The sequence below is a fragment of the Alosa pseudoharengus genome, unplaced genomic scaffold (assembly GCF_046254945.1).
Source record: "Alosa pseudoharengus isolate Yale_2024_CS ecotype anadromous, Long Island Sound unplaced genomic scaffold, YU_APseudo_1.1 YU_APseudo_1.1_scf_2, whole genome shotgun sequence".
NCBI lineage: Eukaryota > Metazoa > Chordata > Actinopteri > Clupeiformes > Clupeidae > Alosa > Alosa pseudoharengus.
This window is the reverse complement of record NW_027468663.1, coordinates 8202294-8216380: the sequence shown is the minus strand read 5'-3', so window position 1 is coordinate 8216380 and position 14087 is coordinate 8202294.

Below are 14087 nucleotides of genomic sequence, written 5' to 3'. Positions count from 1 at the left end.
ACTAATCACGAAGTCAGTAGTGTTTCGGCATCCGGGTTGGCAAGCTCAAGTCAGGGGGGAGGGGGAGGGGATACACCGCTCTACAGTCATTTGAAAGTGGTTGCAGTACCCCAGTTTTGACCACAATCTTACGGCATTAAGATCAATTTCCAAAAGATGATTTTTTATTCCTCTTTTTAGTCAACTTTAGCATGGGTGCCCAAACTTTTGCATATGACTGTATGTCATCATGAAAATGCAAATTCATGCGAGACTCATGTATCCATGCTCACATGCAACCCTGTGGACACACACACACACACACACACACACACACACACACACACACACACACACATACGCATATGTAGGCTATACACACTCACATACTTATAAACCTTACAATCTTAATTGGAATTGGTGTGATAACTGCCCGATTCATTTTGTTCCATGTCCCTTAGGCAGAGTGAAGGAGTTATGTAATTATAATCTGGGTTGAACCTAATTTTGTTGCTCTTCAGCTTGGCAGATCTTGGCTCCACCCCACAAACTGAAGTCAGTCTTCCTTAGGCTGACATGCAGCAGCATGTAATCGCTTATGTAAAGCTTGTTTATTTATTTATTTATTTATTTATTTGTTTGTTTTCCGTTGTTGACAGCAGAGGTCAGAACAGGCATTTTGAAGATGCTGCATCTTGTCTTTCAAAGGAACAAAAAGAAAACAACAAGCGCAACAACGAGGCTCTTGTGATCTATCCCATTTCTCTGAGAGAGGCTGATGTTTGACCTTCACACTGACCCCTCAGTGTCTCAGCCAGATATCGGAGGACAACAACTTGACAAGACTAAGCATGTCAGATGATGTTTTGACTGTATAAATAGTTTGTCTCTGAAGTATCTACCCTGGAAGCCCTTGTTGTTAGTAAATGCAACTGTAGGTTATCTCAAACAGGTTAACTTGAGACCCATTACTGTTTCATGAAATATAATATGCTGCACTTTTTGTGTTAAGGCATTTATATATTTGAACAAATCACACAGTATACCATGTAATTAAATTAGATGGAATTAAATGGAACTGAGAGACGTTTCCTATCATATTTATGTTGACATTGTCAATGTTAGGGGTTGACTAAGATAGGGTGCTCCAAGACTCCAAGTGCTTTACAAAGTAACGTTTCAAATTTCTTGGCAGTCTCTTTCTCTCTCTCTCTCTCTCTCTCTCTCACACACACACACACACACATATACACACACATCTATCTGTATGTATGTCACTCTCTCTGGGTAAATAGGGCTTTGCAAATACATACAAATGTGATTTGTAAGCACACACACACACCGAGAAAGAAAGAGCGATCCAGCTTAGTTCCATTTTTGTCCATTACACCTGCACAGTGTTGTGAGATGTGGAGACAAAAGGGTCTGGCCACAGCAGGGAGCGCAAATTCAATTAGCACCAATGCAGGAGGCCAAAGTACTGAGTGCTGGGACCAGCTGACAGAGAAGAGAACCTCTGTTTTCCCATGCCTTTTCTACCTCCATCAGTACACACACACACACCGAGCACTCTGGGGTGGAATAAAGGAACTTCAGCAAACAGAACATTTGATATGGTTTGTCACAACGGCTACTGTGCATGTTTCAGTTGTTTGATAATTAGAGTTCCCAATACCTCAGGAAGTTCACAATCCTAGAGCAAAGATGTTGATGTTTGCGCTCAACTGCTCAACTCAAATTGCACTCATATCACACTTCTGCTGCAATGTGTTAATTGGCGGAATAGGTTGAATCCCATTTTTGTCGTTTCCTGATAACCAACCCTGCAGTCCCAGGGCGATGTCGCATGCAAATAGCTGAACTGTGAATGTGAAATGTCCTGTATTGTAGTGATTGCATATGGCAGTGCATGAAGATTCAGGTTCAATTCCAGCCTGAAGTCATTTCTCGAACCCCCTCCCCATCTCTCTCTCTCCCACTCACCCCCCTCCCCCCAAAAAAATAGTGTGTTTGATTTGTATTGTGGTCTGCATCTTTAGTGTGCACACTTCTGTGTATTATGTGCCATGCATAAAAAATCAAGCTATATCTGATTTGTTTATAACTGTCAATGTGCAACACATTCACAGACAAAACAAAACCTCTATCCTGAGGGTGATGCTGCTCAGTAAATCTCTGTAAAATCTCTCATCTACATCACAAAGAAGGGAAAGAGGGCTTGGCACTTGGCACTGTTACTTGGATACAACAGCCCATTCAGAGAGATATGCAACTGCAAAAATGTGAAAAGAATGCAAAGAGAAAGTGTTAGGGTTTATATAGCCCCAAACAGCACATCTGTGTTGGCTTAGATATCCATGAGGACTGGAGCTATTTTGTTGTCTTTTCTTTTTGCATTTGTGTGCATTACAACAGCTATCCATAGCTGTGCACTAAATCCCCTCATCTATAGAGGTGTAAACAGGTACACTACATAGAAAGACGCTTGCCAAAGAGAATGCTGTAACATATTCCACTCTTTTGGGAAAAATTCCACAACATTTAGAGTGTCTATATAAATTTTTGCTCATTTATTCAGAAGAGGTCAGGCATGGATGTTGGCCAAGAAGGCCTGGCTCCCAATCTTCCAGTTCAATCCAAAAGTGTTTGAAGGCATAAAGAGACCTGTTCTCAATGGGCCAGTCAAGTTATTCCACATCACACTCGTCCAACAATGTCTTTATGGACCTTGCTTTGTGTACTGGCAGTCGTGCTGGAACCGAAAAGGGCTTCCCTGAACTGTTCCCAAAAGGTTGGAAACATAATTGTCCAAAATGTATTGATATATGGAAGCATTGAGATTTCCCTTCACTGACCTAAGCCCTGTCCCTACATGACAAACAACCATTATGCCAGTATCTCTCCAACAGCATGACTGCAGTGCACAATGCAAGGTCCATAAAGACATATTTAAGTGATTTTGGTATGGAAGAACTTGAATGGCTTGCAGAGAACAGAGTTTTCTAAATCATCAAATACCTTTGGGATGAACTAGAACGGACTTTGCATGCCAGGCCACATCCATGCCTGACCTCACAAATACTCTTTTGAACGAATGGGCAACAATTTCCACAGATACTCTAAAATCTTGAGGAAATCCTTCCCATAAAAGTGGAAGCTGCCACAAAAGGGGTACCAATTCCATATTAATACCAATGGATTTAGAATGTGGGTGTGATGGCATGTGTCCCGATACTTTTGTCTATAGTGTGTGCATTATGTGTAACGCCATTACAGAATGTGCTGTATGTGTCTGAAGAATCCTTCAGCATTCTACATATCAACTGGAAGATAAATGCCATGTTATTGACTGAGTCTGCCCCAAATTATGTTCTCTGGGAGCAAAAAGGCTTGCCAATAGCTCTATCTAGTGGCCACTTGTTATACAAACAGCAAAACTTCAGTACCACGCCTTACCTCAGGGGGCACTATATGCATTCATAAACCTGAGGGCTGCATAGCCTCGTTTGACTAAGCCGAGAGTCATTCTGCAACCACTGAGGTAAATTAACCTTTGTAAGGTGTTCATATTTTTGTTACACAGCAGATGTTCCTGGGTCTGGTGGACCAACCACATTATTAGGCTTTTAAATCAATACAGCCATAACAATTTATGTAAAAATACTTAATAGTCCATGAGCCACAGGCCCAAAAAGGGGTGTGTCACTACCACTTGGGGGGGGCAAATTCTCAATATATTTTTCTGAAAGCTACATATCGCTGGAGTATAAAATGGTATGATAGCAAGTTGGATCTTGTAGCTTTGTGGCTGTACAGGCCTTCAAAGTTGACCTCTGATTTGAAAAAAGGAAATTCCGCCTATTGGCTTTTTTTTGTTAAACCACTCATAAGAGCCCAGAAAATAATCCAAACCTCATTATTACTGATGCATATGTGGTGTTTGATGTTGGCATACATATTTTGAATCATTATGTGATTTTGCCCTTCATTTTGGTTGATCAAATTCAAGATTTATGTGTAATAATGAGCAAATCTACGTTTTCAGAGACACAACGTGTTACAGCACTAATTGAAATGCCCACTACCTCATTAATCAATGTATTTATACCCTCCTAGAGATAAGTCTTTTGTCACCCTCTTGGACCTTAACCATGGTCATTGGCAACACCTGAGGGGACCCCAAGGAAAACCTCTAAAGCAGCACTTGCAAAGCATTTGCAGAAACTTGCATCACTATCAGATAATCTTCCAGATGAATATAATACAGCAACAATCATTGATGGAATGTCTCTGGTCCAGAAGGTCAATAACAATGTCTCAACTTATGCAGACATTGCTGCTGCTATTCATAGCATGATCCGTAAAGAGGCAAATCAGAGGCAGATAATTTTTTAGATTAAATTAGATTAGATTTAACTTTATTGTCATTGTGCAGAGAACAAGTACAGAGACAACAAAATGCAGTTTGCGTCTAACCAGAAGTGCAAAAAAGCAGAAAAGTGCAATGTGATATACACAGTATAGGCAGGTGGTGCATAGACAGGACAAGAAATATAGTGCAGTGTAGACAGTAGTATACAGTTGTTTTGCAGAAGGTGGTTTAGAGTAGCATAAAATAAATATAAATATGTGCAGTGTATTAGCAGTTACCTTATAAGAGCAGAATAAATATGGCTATGTACTGTAATATGAACAATGTATGAACAACATGTACAGGTATGTGCAATGTAGTAGCGGTACCATTATAGTAGTAGTAAGAACAATATAGATATATGCAGTGTATTAACAGAATATATTACAGAAAAACTGAATAAATATGGATATTTAGTATGAACCATATAGACAGATATGTACAGTATGTACAACTATGTGCAGTGTGGTAACAGTACCATTGTAGTGCAGAAACAGTAACATTACAATAGTATTAATAATACGTGTATGTGCAGGATGAAAAGCAGTAGAATATGGCTATGTACAGTATAAGTGTAATTACAGTATGTACATTTGTAAATAAATAGATGGATGGGATAGATGGGTGGGATAGGGTAGTGCAGTTGTGGGGGGGGGGGGGGGCTAGGGGATGTCCGCCTCCTTGTTGTCCCTGTCAAGGTTGCCATGGTCGTGGACACCTCAACAGGCACAGACAAGGAGGCATCAGGCGGGGTGGGGCAGGGGGTGATGGGGGCTTAGTTTGTTGGATGTCACCGGGATGCAGAGCTAGAGTTCAGTAGGGTGACAGCCGCAGGAAAGAAGCTTCCTCTGAACCTGCTGGTTCGGATGCGGAGAGACCTGTAACGCCTCCCGGAGGAGAGTGGGGTGAACAGTCTATGGTTGGGGTGAGAACAGTCTTTGATGATGCGCGCCTTACGCAAGCATCGCTTGCCCTGGATGGCCTCGATGGAGGGGAGTGAGGAACTGGTGATGTGTTGGGCAGTTTTCACCACCCTCTGCAGTGCTTTCCGGTCGTGGGCAGAGCAGTTGCCATACCAAACTGTGACACAGTTGGTGAGGATGCTCTCGATGTTGCAGCGGTAGACGTTCACCAGGATCTGAGGAGACAGATGGACCTCAGAAAGAAGAGACGCTGGTGAGCCTTTTTGATCAGGGCAGAGGTGTTGAGGGTCCAAGAGAGGTCCTCAGAGATGTGGACACCCAGAAACTTGGCTGCACACCTCCTGCATGCCAGAGTCATTAAGCAGGAGAACAACCGATACCACCACTGGATAAAGGAGGCGATTGAAATAAGAAAGCGGAGCCAAAGACGATGAACAGAGATGAGGGAGCATATATGCTCTCCCATACCTGGAGTGCCGTCCTGGGGGGCTGACTGACAGCAGGGGGTGTGGTCCACCTGTCAAAAAACTGACAGGTGGATCACACCTCCGTAACAACATCAGCTGATAAAAACGCGTCACACTACTCCACCGTGTGACCTTCTGATGAAGACGGAAGTATACGTCGAAACATGTCAAGGTAAAGAAAAAACATCTACCAATATATGTGTATGTGATAAAAGAAACAGATGTTTACTTTAGCTCAATTACCAACGATATAGACATCATTTATGGTTCATATTTGCCATTTAACCCTGTTCATATGATCATTTTAATTTTTTGTGAGAAAATTAGGAAATTCCATTTTAAAAAAGGTGAAAAAATAGAAACAAGATTTTTGATCATTATTCGTGCTTATTTCTTAGAACTTAATCAGAACAGGTGAAAGTGATTGAAATGTAACAATTTTGATACTTTGTGTGGGAATAGCAGGTGCAGAAAGACAACATTGCCGCACTCAGGCACCTACACTCAGACACACACACAGACACACACACACACACACACACACACACACACACACACACACACACACACACACACACTCTTCACAGAAAATGAGCCAAGGTCAATGAGTTTGAGTTAGAAGAAATAATAAATAGCATAATTTTTCTTTTAGCAAACATTGAAAACGGGTCCCACAGACCCGAACACCTTACAAGGGTTAAATTCATTATACAGGAACATACAAGAAAAAAATAATTTACAGTTTAGAAATTAATTTGAAATTGTCAATGTTTTTTTGTTACTTCCTCACTACCATTTCAGATTACGTACTTATATAGAGAGGAGGGTAAGCTATTGCCAGACAGCCCACTGTGCTTCAGAGATCCTTCCCTGACTGAGCATACCAGTCACATACTTCTCAACAACGTTGCCAGTCAAAGTGTGTGAATGTTACATTGATGTATAATGTGTGTATAATGACGTTGAGCAGAACAGAATGACAGAAAAATACAGCTGATGAATGGTCATTTCTGTCATTTTTATCTTTAGGCAACATTCCTCTTTCACAAAATTGAAAGCCTCTGATAAACAAAGATTATTTCTCGACAACCACCTGGACCTAGACCACCTGGAGGAGAGATTCTTCTGAGAAAAAAAAAACCTGCAAATGTAAATCAGGTTTCTCAGCCAGGTTTACTTGCATATACAAGGAATGTGGTCTCTGCATTTATCCCATCCATGAATTAGTGAACACACAGTGAGGTGAAGCACACACTAACCCGGAGCAGTGAGCTGCCTTGCTACAGCGGCGCTCAAGGAGCAGTGAAGGGTTAGGTGCCTTGCTCAAGGGCAGTTCAGCCGTTCCCACTAGTCGGGGATCGAACCGGCAACCCTTTGGTTCCAAGCCCCAACCAGTAGGCCACGACTGCCCCTTACACCTCAGCTCCTCTGCAAGAGGATAAAGAATGAGTAGGAGACGCTGTGAAGTCCAGAGTACCTCTGACGTCTATGGCACAGAGGATATGCACAGAGGGCTTTTGTTTTGGTGCATCAGTTCTGTGTTTGGTGGTGATACAAGAGGCGATTGTCTTGTATTTTCTGGAGTCACACTCACCTTGTGAGGCCATGCGTTATTTAGCACAAGGCGGGATATTTACTGTAATGACATTTACAGAGTCCTCTCACGCTTTTTAAATATTCATCCATCTCGCTAGCTTCCAATTTCCCCTGCTTTTGCTCTCCAGATTATTCATGGCTCCAAACACAATGGAACTGACAGAAAGGCAAGGAGGAGAGGAGAAGGAAATCAGGGCATGTTCACCAAAATAATGCTCCTGAGCCATGCACATACATGAATATCATGCATTATCTTGCAATGAGGTATGTGAAGTCAACTTGGCTTCTCTGTATGGACTTCTACACCAGAAGAACATTGATTTATTTATGCCCATACAAGTGAGTCAAAAGAGTGCAGCATTCACAGTACAAAAAGTTCCAAGAAGGACCACATGGTGGCAGTACTTCACCATGAGTTCATGGTTGACAGTCCCAGAGGGTGTGTTCTCACCGGCTGTGCACAGCAGTTGATACAGGTTCTGAATTCTTTCAACTGTAACTATTTCTAATAGACCTGTGTGTGTGTGTGTGTGTGTGTGTGTGTGTGTGTGTGTGTGTGTGTGTGTGTGTGTGTGTGTGTGTGTGTGTGTGTGTGTGTGTGTGTGTGTGTCTGTACTTATTCAATGGCCTGTGGTATTACTGGATCACTGGTGCAATGTCAGCCTTTGAAGGTTTTTTTTTTTTCTTTTTGTTTTTTTGTAGATGTTTTTGTAGATGCAATCTCTGTTATGAACAAAAATCCCATATCCCCTCTCCAAATGGAAGAAAAGTCAAATACAGGCAAACGCACCTCAATAAGACAAAACCTCTGAGCCAACAAGAGAGATGAGTCAAAGGAATATAATGAAAAGTAACATCATAACGGATGTAACCATTCAAACAACCCATTTTCATTTCATGATTCATTGGTTTGAAAGGCTGCATTCTTTTGCTCTGTGAGGCTTTGGACTAGAACAGTGCTGGAGGCTTCTTCACTGTGGAGCTGTGTCCCCCCATCCACACATCTCTCAGCGGGAACATGAACACATGACGCAGCCATGCGCTACCATGCACAGCTAGTTCACATGGTTTGTGACTCTGTTGTCTTACTCAGAAGAGGTGGCCAGTGGTGTGAAGACCTGACCAGAATCTCTCTCTCTCTCCTCAGCTCCAGGCACACAAGAGCAGGGAAAGCATTGAGATGCAAATGAGAACAATGCTGCAGAAATAAAAAAAAGGGGGTCTGGCCGAGGCAGCGCACGTGTCGGACTGTGTGTAGCGAGGCTTTTTGTTATAGGTGCAGTGACTGACCCTGCAACAAGCGTTCACGGGCATGACACCTGCCAGCCTCAACTCAAAATGTGTTCCACAAATCTGTAAGAAAACATACTGTGCTGACAACCAACAACGGCTGTGATATCATATTCGGACGAAAAATTATTGATCCATGAAAGAATGTGCTGTGATATGTGTTGTGACAGGGAGAGAAACTAGAAATTGAATAGCTTGTTGCCACTGCAAGGCATTCATTCATGATATTTTGTGCAAAGAACAACATGTTCATAATGAATGAATGTGTGTGTGTGTGTGTGTGTGTGTGTGTGTGTGTGTGTGTGTGTGTTTGTGTGGGTGTGTGTGTATGAAGGGGGCATTGAGTAAGTGGTTGGAGAACTTTAAGAGGATTAGAAAAATATATTTGTACATTTGTACATTAAAAAAGACTGGCGTGTGGCACAGGTGAGCTGAAAACATCTGTTCTGGGTTCATCATGCATATTGCATTGGGCTGATGGAGATGTCTCACTCCAGCTCATTCGGTTGGGTCTGACAGCTGAGCAGGATAGGTGTCTGGAGGCACTGCAGCAAAAGCAGTGAACAGCACACAATTACTTGCATACTCAGCTCCCTTTCTCTTTCTCTCGCTCTCACACACACACTCTTTCACACACACAGACACACACACACACTTGAACACACACCAACACTTACACTCTCACACGCACACAATTATCACAGATGCTAGAGTGAGAGTAACTACTTCGGTAGACACACATTAATGATGTTAAGCTTCATCTGTTCTATATGGGAGCTGCCTACATGTTGGCATATATGTAACTTCAACTATATTGTTGATATTGCAGTGTAACAAAATTCTTATCATGGGGAGGAATTCTACTGGTATAATATCATGGACAATATGACACATTTCGAATGGAAGAAAATGGTATCAGAGCAGACCAGAAGTATATGCACATAACCTATAACCTTCCCCTTACCGGGTCTTTGAAAGGGCATTAAACATGCATTCATTCATTCATTCATTATGAACAAAATGTAGAAAATGTAGAAATACAAAATAAGTTTAAAACAAAAGAAACAATATTGTTACAGTTTGAGTACAGTCACTGTGACTTAATATATTGTTTGTTTGTTGTAGAGTAAAATATATACTTTTACACCTATTTAAAAAACAAGCAGACAACAAATTACTTTTAAATCCAGTTAAGAACACAACTTTCCAGAAACTTTTCCCTCACACAAAAATCTATTTGAATCACTTCCAAAATCTTAAGACAAAACAAAACTTCTTTCACACTTTTTAGCCTTATTTTTGCATCCCCCACTTCAAGCCTGACTCATCACTAATGGATGTGCTGAGGAGAGCTCTGCTTCTGATCTCCACGCCCAGCTGATGCAAATGTGTGCAAGCAGCAGCGGCGCTGTGGCGAGCGAGCGAGCGAGCGGTAAGGCTGGCAGCACATCAGCCGCTGCCAGGAGAGTGTCTGATCTCCCGGTGGTGAGAGGTGGCTAACCACACAGCAGCAACACAATGCATTATGGATGGAGCCCCTGCCCTGCCCAGCCTGGTGCTGCGATCACGGCTCCCAGTGTGGTGGGCCTTAGGCTCTGATCTGGGCCGCATCCGGTTCAGAAACAGTTGTTGTGTCGGACAAAGGAGTTGGTATTCAGACAGACTGAGAGACACATAGACCTGTGTGTGTGTGTGTGTGTGTGGGTGGGTGGGGGGGGGGAGGACTGACCATGAGGTTTTACATCAAGACAAATGAACTGGTTTCTTGCCACTGTCTATTCATGCTTTTGCACTGCATAATTTACACTCCAATACAGTCTACAGTCTGCAGTGTAAGGGGCATTTGAATGCTTATGGATCACTATGCAGAGGCATACTATCTGTAAGATGCACAGGACTGTTATGAGTATGGTAGTACTACAAGCCCTTTCTCTCTGCACCCTCTCCCACTCTCTCCTCCTGTTTCACTCTTTTTCCCTGGCTGCCCGTCTGGCCTTACTGGCTCGTATGATGACTCAGCTCTGGAGTTGCTACCCGCAGGCTCGGTGTGTGTGTGTGTTTGTGTGTGTGTGTGTGTGTGTGTGTGTGTGTGCATGTGGCAGTGTGTGTGCCTATGTGAGTGTGTGCATGAGTGTGTGTGCAAATGTGTGTATGTGTGTGTGTGCGTCTGTGTGTGTATGATTGTGTGTGTGTGTGTGTGAGAGAAAGAGAGAGAGAGTATGTGTCTGTGTGAGTGTGTGTGTATGCGTGTGTGTGTGTACGTGTGGAGGGAGACAGGCCAGAGACTATAGATTAATGACCCTCACACACACGGTTCAGTAGCCACAACCAACCCTCTAATAACAGAGTGTATACTTCATACTGCTGACCTGGCACACAAACATGATGCCTGCTGTCTCATCAACACCCAGACATGTCCCAGTGACGTACGAGAGCCTAAGCAATACAGGACAATAACACAGCAAAAAATGAATGAATGAATGCATTTTCCTCATCAACTTTTTCATTCATTTTTCAAGTGAATCTGCACATTGCTGTCTTCATTAGATATCAAGGCTACTGTTTCAAACATTTACCACCCCACGTCCTACCTAGTCTCCCATAGTGAGTGAGGTTAGATCTATGAGAGGACTGTGAAGACTACTCAAAGGGCCTGGGTAACAGTCGCGAGCGAACACTGTCAGCCGGGGGGAACTTCCTAACACATTTCTATTCCGAGGAACAGCGTGCCTGCCTTCCTCATTGAAATGCAGAGCGTGCCGCAGAGAAGACCTGCCACTGTGACTACGACTATGATCAATAACTTTATGGCCGTGCCGCCTTCCCCTCTCCGAAAAAGCCTGACTGCACAGCAGGGGTGTTCACTGGCACGCCATTACTGCAGGATCCTACTGCCTCTCCACTCTCTGACAGGGGAGAGGGAAGCAACAGAGAGGGAGAGGGAGGATATGGGTGTGCACACGAGCTATTACAGAGCGGGAATGGTGTCAATTTTGTTGGGTTGCGTTATGCAATGAAAATGACATTACTACACCAAAATGACATTACATATTGCTTGTAGAGTTAGAAAAGCACACAAGTGTTTGGCTCTCAAATGGTCACATTACTGGGAAGCATCTAAAAGGCATCCAAGGACACGCATCTTGCCAATAACTAAGGACCCTGACCATTTCTTCAGTCATACTATTCCAACCATTCAAAATAAAATGAAAATACAATTTGCAGGTCCCCATAAAATTATGTTTTGTAAATCCCCTTTGAATAAATATACCGACTTCAATGTGTAAAGAACTCCACAATATGTCTACCGTTATGTAACACCATGAGGTAATGATGTTATACCTTGACTGCAGTGTGACATGTACTTGACATCCATGTAAATAATGTGACAAGGATTCCAATTGCAGTGTAACCCCATGTGCATGTGTGTGTGTGTGTGAATGAGGGAGCACATTTCTGCCTGTGTGTGTGTGTGTGTGTGTGTGTGTGTCTACGTGTCAGGCACAGCAGGGTGTGACAACAACACAACACCTTCCTCTGTGGCACAACAAGCCTGATAATTACCAGGGGGCTCTGAGCAGACATCTGGTCTGGTCTGGCCTGGTGCCGCCCTCAGCTCTCTGTGATTGTGCTTGTGCTGTGTGAGCCGCCGCACCACGCCGCCGCTCACCCACGGCCCACTCGCTCACTCCGTCGGCCACACAGCTGATCCTGCCTGACTGCCTATCCACAGCCAGGATGTATGACTGCATTCTAGGTGCTCCACCTCCCAACCTCCCATACTGGCTCATGCACAGGCTACCAGCCCCGCTACTGCCGAGGCACTACAGGTCCACAGGTGCATGAGAACGAAAACAAATCAACACAGAGAGAAGCACAGTAATGCTTTAATTAAAAAAGCAATACCGAGCAAATGTAGAAAGTTATGAGGAGATATCTGGTGGAGGACAAGTTTTTATATTGATGTTGAGGTCATTCCATCTATTTTGGAAAAATCTGTGAAGAGTTTAGCCAAGTGGTTCAATTTTTCATTGAATGACCGTGGAAAGGTCTTGAACCTTAGAGAATTCATTGTCTAAAGATCCATTCTTCAAGAACACTGCCCTAGCAGTGAAAAATGGAAGAAGTGGAATCCAAGGATGCAGTTAAGTATGCTCTAGGCCCACTGCAGCAGGTGCAGAGTGGAAACGCAGGGTTTGGTCTGCTAATAGTAAATCATGGAGTAAGGCTACAGCACAGCAGAAGAGACAGATCGCAAACAAGAACAGCACGATCAACAGTGGTGTCTCAAGGAACTAGCATAGTGTTTAGAAAAGGAAGATCAGCTGGAGAGAACTATGTGCCATGGATGCTAACTGCATTAAAGTAATTGTTGGAGTCACTTATAGGGCTGTATTTTGGGTCACCAGCGCATGGCGTAATACTCGTTATTCACCCGCGGAAAGTTGAATTCGGTATTTTGCACGTTTATTTTTTAAGCATTGCGCCCAGGGGTGTGGCAATTAACAACCTAGGGAGGGGACTCGCGCATTGTCTAAAAATCGCTATCATACACCACCTAAACCTGGTCAGAAGTCAATGGCGAGTTGTTCATATGCTATTTTAAGAGCGCATGTCAACAGTCATATTGGCAGGTGCACGCATCCTTCTATCATTCATGAACGCACACCAGCGCACGTCCATGCAAAGCATTAAATTGCACGATTACAATGGGAAACATAATTAGAATAAAGATATTACGAAATACTGTACATCTCATGATGAGTAGTTATTCACCATCATTTGCAAATTGGTAATAACACGTATGGAGCACAGCTGAAGACGCACTGTCACGAGATATAAGCAACTCCTCTGCAGGATAAATGTTGTTTTATTCAGTCATTTGAGAAACATTATGGTAAGTGTTGCTTTTTCCAGCCTATGTTTTCGATGGTAACCCATTGTTAGTCAATAGTGAAAGTAACTGCATATAACTGTCTTGTCGTTGACTGACTCCTTGGTGAAGTTAGTTTCACTTTGCCAATGAGTTCAAATAATAGACGAGTGCAAATGTGTGAAGGCTATGCTAGGTTTTAGTAAAGCATGGTTTAAGAATGACTATTCCATACGGTCTCGCAAGCAGCCTCCTTCAAATGCGCCGTTGAATGCCAAAATACCGATGCATTTATTTGACATATCAATTCTCATTGGTTTAAAATGATGTTACGCCCCAAACACACCCATATGACTCATTAAAAGACCTAGGAACACCTTGTTACGCCATGCGCTCCACTTTTGAGAACGAAACCCCTCCCAATGTGAACTGGACATCCAACTAAATTTGAATAGACTTTTGACGAGTGACGATGCACTTTAGAATGTCATGATAGGGCCCAGAATGTTCTTCCTACTCCATAGAACCTCCGTCAATGGGTTGGTGAA